Genomic DNA, 7,133 nt, shown 5'->3' on the forward strand with positions numbered 1-7,133 from the left:
GAAAGAGAGAAAGAGAGAAAGAGAGAAAGAGAGAGAGAGAGAGAGAGAGAGAGAGAGAGAGAGAGAGAGAGAGAGAGAGAGAGAGAGAGAGAGAGAGAGAGAGAGAGAGAGAGAGAGAGAGAGAGATCTCAAAAGCTTGTGGCAGACTGTAACATCGGGGTCTCATCTCCAAGCTCTCCTCTTTTGGCTTTCCTTTTTCACTCTGCTCTCTCCTATCTAGCTTTCTCTCCATCCGTTCTATCTCCGAAATTGGTGATGGTTCAACCTCTCACGCCTTCCCTACCAATAGCAGTATCCCTCAGGGTTCTGTCCTGTCTTCTACACTCTTCCTTTTTCTTATAAATTATCTTCTACAAATACCCAAATTCATTCATATGCTGACGACTCAACACGACATTCCTCTACATTTTTCACATCTGCTCCATCTTCTCTTGCTCAATCTACATCTCGTTTTATCATGACGACTTCGACAACTTAGAATTTGGACAGGATTTCACAAATACAAGTAGAGTCTCATCGATTTAGGTTTAATGTTTCTAAAACTAAATTTCTTTACATTTCTCCATCTAAAACTCTTCCCAACTTAACCATCTCCTTTGGGAGCTCCACAATTTTACCATTCGATACAGTAAACATACTTGGTATTATTGTTCCATCAAATTTATCTTGGAAACCTCACATTGTATGAATAGCTAAGTCTGTCTCTAATACACTGAGCGTCCTATTCAGATGTTGAAGATTCTTCTCATCTGAACAGTTGCTCCGATTCGTCCTTGTGTTATATTATCCTGGTGAGGTACCCGTGCGACGTCCAACATCTCAAGAACAATTACAGTATATACAATACATTTTGAGAAATTTTATGAAAACTTACACTCACTTTAGGACACGTGCAGGGACCCCAAAAGCTGCACAGAAAATTTGATGGGGCTGACCACAAAACTGTGGGAGAAATACAGTATAAAGTCATTGCACCTGAAATGATGATGATGAAGCTGATAACAATGATCATAGGGTTGGCTGGGGAGGGGTGATTGGCTCTTCTGTGTCATCATGAAGGAAACGGGTTATTACAGGAAAAAAAAAATTAGCAAAAATTCACAAGCGAACATGGTGTGATGTTAACGGGAAAATGTATACACGGAGAATGCCCAACCAGCTCATGTGTCCACATGCAAACAAGTTAATTCACTGGAAAACTTATTGATGGACTGGATTCCTCTATCAGCGCCGTACAGGTGGAAACACAAAATCTCGATTGTGTTGAGATATGACCCAACCAGCAAATGTTTCCTTATGCAGTAAATGGTGAAACTGTGAATGCCGAACCCATGAATGTGTTTATGTGCAAAGAGAGGGAGAGAGGGAAGGAGGGAGAGAGGGAGGGAGGGGAGGAGAGGGAGAGAGGGAGAGAGGGGGAGAGGGGGAGAGAGGGGGAGAGGGGAGAGGGAGAGAAGGGAGAGGGAGAGAGAGGGAGAGGGAGAGAGGGGGAGAGGGGAGAGGGAGAGAGGGAGAGAGGGAGAGAGGGAGAGAGAGAGGGGAGAGGGGGAGAGGGGGAGAGAGGGAGAGGGAGGGAGAGAGGGGGAGAGAGGGAGAGAGGAGGGAGGGGGAGAGGGAGAGAGGAGGGAGAGAGGAGGGAGGGGGAGAGGGAGAGAGGGAGAGAGGGAGAGAGGGGGAGAGGGGAGAGGGGAAGAGGGGGAGAGGGGGAGAGGGGGAGAGGGAGAGGGGGGGAGAGGGGAGAGGGGAGAGGGAGAGAGGGGGAGAGGGGAGAGGGGGAGAGGGAGAGAGGGAGAGAGGGAGAGAGGGGGAGGGGGTAGGGAGAGAGGGAGAGAGGGAGAGGGGGAGAGGGGGGGGAGAGAGGGAGAGGGGGGAGAGAGTGAGAGAGTGAGAGAGTGAGAGAGTGAGAGAGTGAGAGAGTGAGAGAGAGAGAAAGAAACTTGGAAAACCAATGAGTGTGGGGAGGAATGGGGGGCAGGAGAAAATGCATGGGGTGGACAAGGTGGAAACAGACGGAAACTCTCAGGGGGGGGGGAACGATAAATTTGGAAGGAGGAGGGATCAGGGTAGGATGAGGGAGGGAGGTTAGCGAGGGTAGAAACGGTCATGGTTTTGGATTGGGGATGATCTTAGATGGTGGTGAACAGCTGTCCTGAAGACCTGGAAGGATGAATGATAAATGAGAGAATGTAGAAGTTGGTTCGACAAGAGGGAAAAAAGAGAAACGATTGAGTGGAGTTGAGCAGCGATCCTGCATTTAGGTAATTTCATTAGAAGGGGGTTGATGGTGGACCGCGTGAGTCCTGCAGAAATCTGGGGGAGGGAAGGAACAAGGCACGGTAATTGAAGAGGGTGCAAGACCAGAAAGGAGGCAGTGGAAGACAGAGACCACCGACCTGTCTGCAACAGCCAAGTGATAGACCGATAGACTCGGCTTCATCGTGGGAGATTCCAATGATCTTGAAAGCCTTGGTTTCTCCGATTGGTTTCCGCAGCGTCAATATGAGCAGGATGTGAGGCAGGAGAGCCAGCACAAAGGGGAGAGCAGTACTCCATCATGCTGCATGAATAGTTAATCTGGAGGTTTCGAGTGCGGTCAGGAATCAAACCCAGACTCGGAAGGTCATGCGATAACATAGCTTTAAGGATGTTGTATCAAAGTCACATAGTCCACATTTACAGTCTCACATTGATTCTCTCACCAATTGGTGTCGTGATAAGAAGCTGAACCCAACGAAGTGTAAATTTATGCAGATTTCATTTTTTTCATCATTCCCCACATCCTATTAAATTGTAGATTGATCGTGTCCCGCCAGAAACTGGCTCTTCTCTTAAACTGCTTGGAGTTATAATCCAGAATAATCTGAAATGGGATCAACGGGTTCATCGTCTTGTTCGTAATCGTCCTCACGGCGGCTTTATATTTTGAGCAAATCGAAGAAAAATGAAGTTTTGTTTTTTTTGAAATATCTTTTGATCTGCTTTCGATCTATAAAATGTACATTCTTCCAGTGGTTGAATTTGGAGCACCTGTGTGGTCTTCTGGCATGACTGTTGTTCAAGCCCAATGTATGGAACGCATTCAGAAGAGAGCGCTACACATGATTGCTTTTCCAAAAATATTTTCCTTCGGTGAACTTTTGAACAATTTTATTGTTGTCTCACTTTCTGACAGGCGGAATTTAATGACAATCCTCTTTGCTAAATCCTTGCCCACCTCGTAGAGGCATCGCCATCTTTTGCCCCGATCTCGACTTATTCTGGCCGGTCGCGGCTCAGAAACTTCTAACAAGTACACACTACTCAAATAAGAACTCAGATATAAAACTATCTCCTGTTCCTTTGATGATTCACCTGTTAAATGCTTGTCCTTCGATTTATTGTACAAACTTTAATTACTCACTATTATATATTATTATCCGTTTGAATTTATTGTGTGATTGTTATTTGTAGCAGTCTTGTACATGTGTACGTTTTAGCTCACCTGGAATGTAGTTCCAGGGAGCTTATGGGATGGTGCGTCATCCGTCTGTCCATCCACAAACACTCGCAACTTTTTCTCTGAAACTACACACAGGATTTTGGTGAAACTTGACCACAACCTTCATTACCCAGGATGTACAAAAGTTTATTCACGGCATTAAAAAATAATAATAATCGGAGTCTCAGGGGATATAACAGGGGCGTGGAAACCCAAATATGTATTTGCTCTATTCTCTGATTTTCAAAAAATTTTGGGGTCTAAGGGGGTTTACGGGGAGGTTGCCCCCCCCCCCAAATTGCTTGACTGGTACATTTTGCTGATTCCGTCCCACAGTGACTTCCGCTTCAGTATCATTATTCTACCAGGTGAGCACCCAGGGGTATTTCCCCTATTTTTTTTTTTTTTAAAACATTTTTCATTGTATTTTACTTTAATGGAACTGAACTATCTTAGTCCTTGGACTACTTGTGCTGCGTCTTTTGAATGAAATGGAAATTGGATTTGACTCGATTGGTTTGATACCTCGACTGCATCACCCTGTGGGACTGACGTCGATCTGCCAGTTGTGAAAATTTTCTCGATTCATCTCGATTCTCGAGTCGACTCGACCATAAAAGTGAAACTAACTCGCCAACATGCAACCATCGAAGAACCATTATTTAGAAAGTGCATATCGAGTTCCCTTTCCCAAATGTATTCCCTGCAGATCCTCATGACACCGGGACCCACGACGCAGTCCAAGCTGCCAGAAGTTGGGCAACATAATGCAAAGCAGACGGCATGGCTCGGACTCCGGTGAACACCCATATCATCCGTGATGTGCTTGGAAATTGGCACGCGGTGACACCGAAGCACTAGCTCTTCAGATCCTCGCATGACATCTTCGATCAATTGCGGTGTTCGAGTGGAAACAGGCAGAGGTGCAGCGCTCCACTCTGCCTGCACAAACAAACCGGCACATGCTGGAAATAGACACTTAACAGGAAGGAAAGCCGTGCTCCGGGCGTGCCGAGACCCATGCCCTTTGTGGGCCGGAGTGCACCACATCCCACCTGCGGTCTATTCGCACCACATGAGCGGAATAATCACGCTATCGCACAGGAGGGACCCTCGAGGTTGTAGGCCTCGGGTCCCTGTTCGTGTCCCGATGTCCGTCGGGGAGGCCTCCCAGAAGTGGCCGCACAATCAACTGGACCGTCCCTGTTGACGGTCTCTTCCAGGGTGGGATGAGCTCATCCCTCCAAGCCAGTTGCCTCGCGGTACTCGGGGTGGTAAAGAGACACGTTAATCAACTAACCACCAGTTAACCTTCCACTGAGGCACCGAGTAACCTTATGACACACAATGATGGTCGCAATTCAATTGAATTGAAGTGAACGTCAGCAGGAGTAAAAGCTCTTGTGCAAGCTCTCATCATTCTCACTCTGATCACACTCACTTGTGCATGTTCGAAACACAAGAGCAAGCTTATGGTACTCCAGTGTACCAGTTTTGTCTGGGGTGGGTGGAGGAGGGTGACCCAGGGGAATGTATTTTATACATTACCTGGGGCTAGTGTGGTTGGTTGTACACCGGTTTCCAAAAACCAAAAAAAAAAAAAAAAACAGACACCACCCCAGAAGAACAGGAGGTGAGAATTGTAGTGAGATGTGATTTATTTAAACTAATTGTTTTAAATCGTCATTCAAGCACACTCGTATACACTCCAAATGGGCTCATCAGCTCATTTTTCATCGAATTGCATTCGCTCTTTGGGTGGGACGGTCTGCACTAAAGATGACCTTTTTTGGTTGGTTGGTCTTTGTGACTGGTGCCAAATGGCTGTGCGAGTCACGTGTAATTGTGCTTCATGTGAGTAAGTGCATTTTGTCTACTAATGCATGTAAAGGCATAAGCAACCCACTCACCAAATTCAAGACACGATAACTCACCTCCTCTTCGCGAAGAACACCGTCACCGTGGGATCTTTAACACCCACCAACTAATGTGGTACACAGGATTGTTAATTGTGTAGAGTCCATAGCTGTAGGATACATTAAAAAAAAGTGAACAAATGAGAACTTTAAAAATAGGACTGTGGGTCCTGAAGCTCACCTGGATCAGGAGCAATCACTAAAACCACCCCCGCCCCCCCCCATTCTCCTCCCCCGTCCCCGCAGACTCCCTTCGACCCCGATTTTTTATGCCGTGAACAAACTTTGGTACATCACGAGTGATTAAGGTTGTGGTCAAGTATCATCAAAATCGTGAGTGTAGTTTTGGAGAAGAAAGCAAATACATATTTTGGGGGCACAAACCCCCCACAGAGCCCCCTATACCATGATGTTTTTTTTTTCTGCCGTGAACAAACTTTGATACATTACGAGTGAGGAAGGTTGCGGTCAAGTTTTATCAAAATCTTATGTTAGGTTCAAGCGACAATGACTGAAGTGTTAACAGAGTAACTGACTCACTCACTCACTCACCGACCGACATTGCTTGATCATTGAACGGACACTGGACTAAAATGTAGGTGAGCTAAGAATAAAAGTATCAGAACATTCAAACACAGTTGATCCATGTGCCATTTTGATGATGTTTATCCAAACGTGGATAGGGCGATGAAGATAACAGTTGTGCCCTGACTGAGGACAATCACGATCTGAGAGCCCACATCCTGATGAAGGTCATTCTGTGGCTGAAATGATAGACCGAGCCACTTTTTCTTCCAAAAGCATGAGTTGGTTGTAACACCTTTGCACTCTCCACTTTGAGGTTCTCACTTCTTTGAGGTTCCAAGCAACCCTGGAGTTGGTTTATCTCCTGGAGATAAACTCTGGTTTATCTCCTGGAGGTAATGGGTGTGACTATTATTAAAAGAAGACACATCTGTCCATCAGATATGGGAAGAAGCAGGACCTCGAGCATTAATGTAGTGGTCCCTGCTGTCGTAGAATAATAACCAGAGTTGGTGTCAAAGCCACCCAATGCTCGCCTGTTTATACATTTATCGTTTTTAAAAGACTCGTCTAATAATTAATATTTTTTTTATAAAGCATTGCAGTGAAGTCTGATCCAAATAATTTTAAAGCAATATATGTATTTGTATATTGTAATCAGTAACAAGAGCGCAAGTGAGCACAATGTATGCCCAAACAAGAAGGTATATACAGAGTTGTGCTACTACATGGAAAACAGCATCCTGGTTGCCATGGCAACCACTTTAGATGACAAACGTATGTCGCGACACACCGTCTCCACAGTATGTACCGTTGTACCAAATATGAAACGTGAAAGTTGAAAACTTTGGGAGTTAGAGTGCGGACAGGAACGGACGGACGGACGGACGGACGACCGGTATCACATAATACGCCCCGATATATATATATATATATATATATATATATATATATATATATATATATATATATATATATATATATATATATATATATATATATATATATATATATATATATATCGGGCATATAAAAAATAGTGTGGAAGATAAAAACATAAGAAAGGAAAAAATAACGCACCAAAAACTTTTCACTTTTTCAAGTTCAAAAACTTTTCACGCTCACGCGGCGCTGACGCTGATGCTGACGCTCACGCCAGGGGTATCGCTATAGCTCTCTGTTCTTCGAACAGGCGAGCGAAAAAAAAAATTTAA

This window comes from Eptatretus burgeri, chromosome 12, assembly GCF_056783735.1.
Source record: "Eptatretus burgeri isolate ZD-2024b chromosome 12, Ebu_testis_v1, whole genome shotgun sequence".
NCBI classification, from domain to species: domain Eukaryota; kingdom Metazoa; phylum Chordata; class Myxini; order Myxiniformes; family Myxinidae; genus Eptatretus; species Eptatretus burgeri.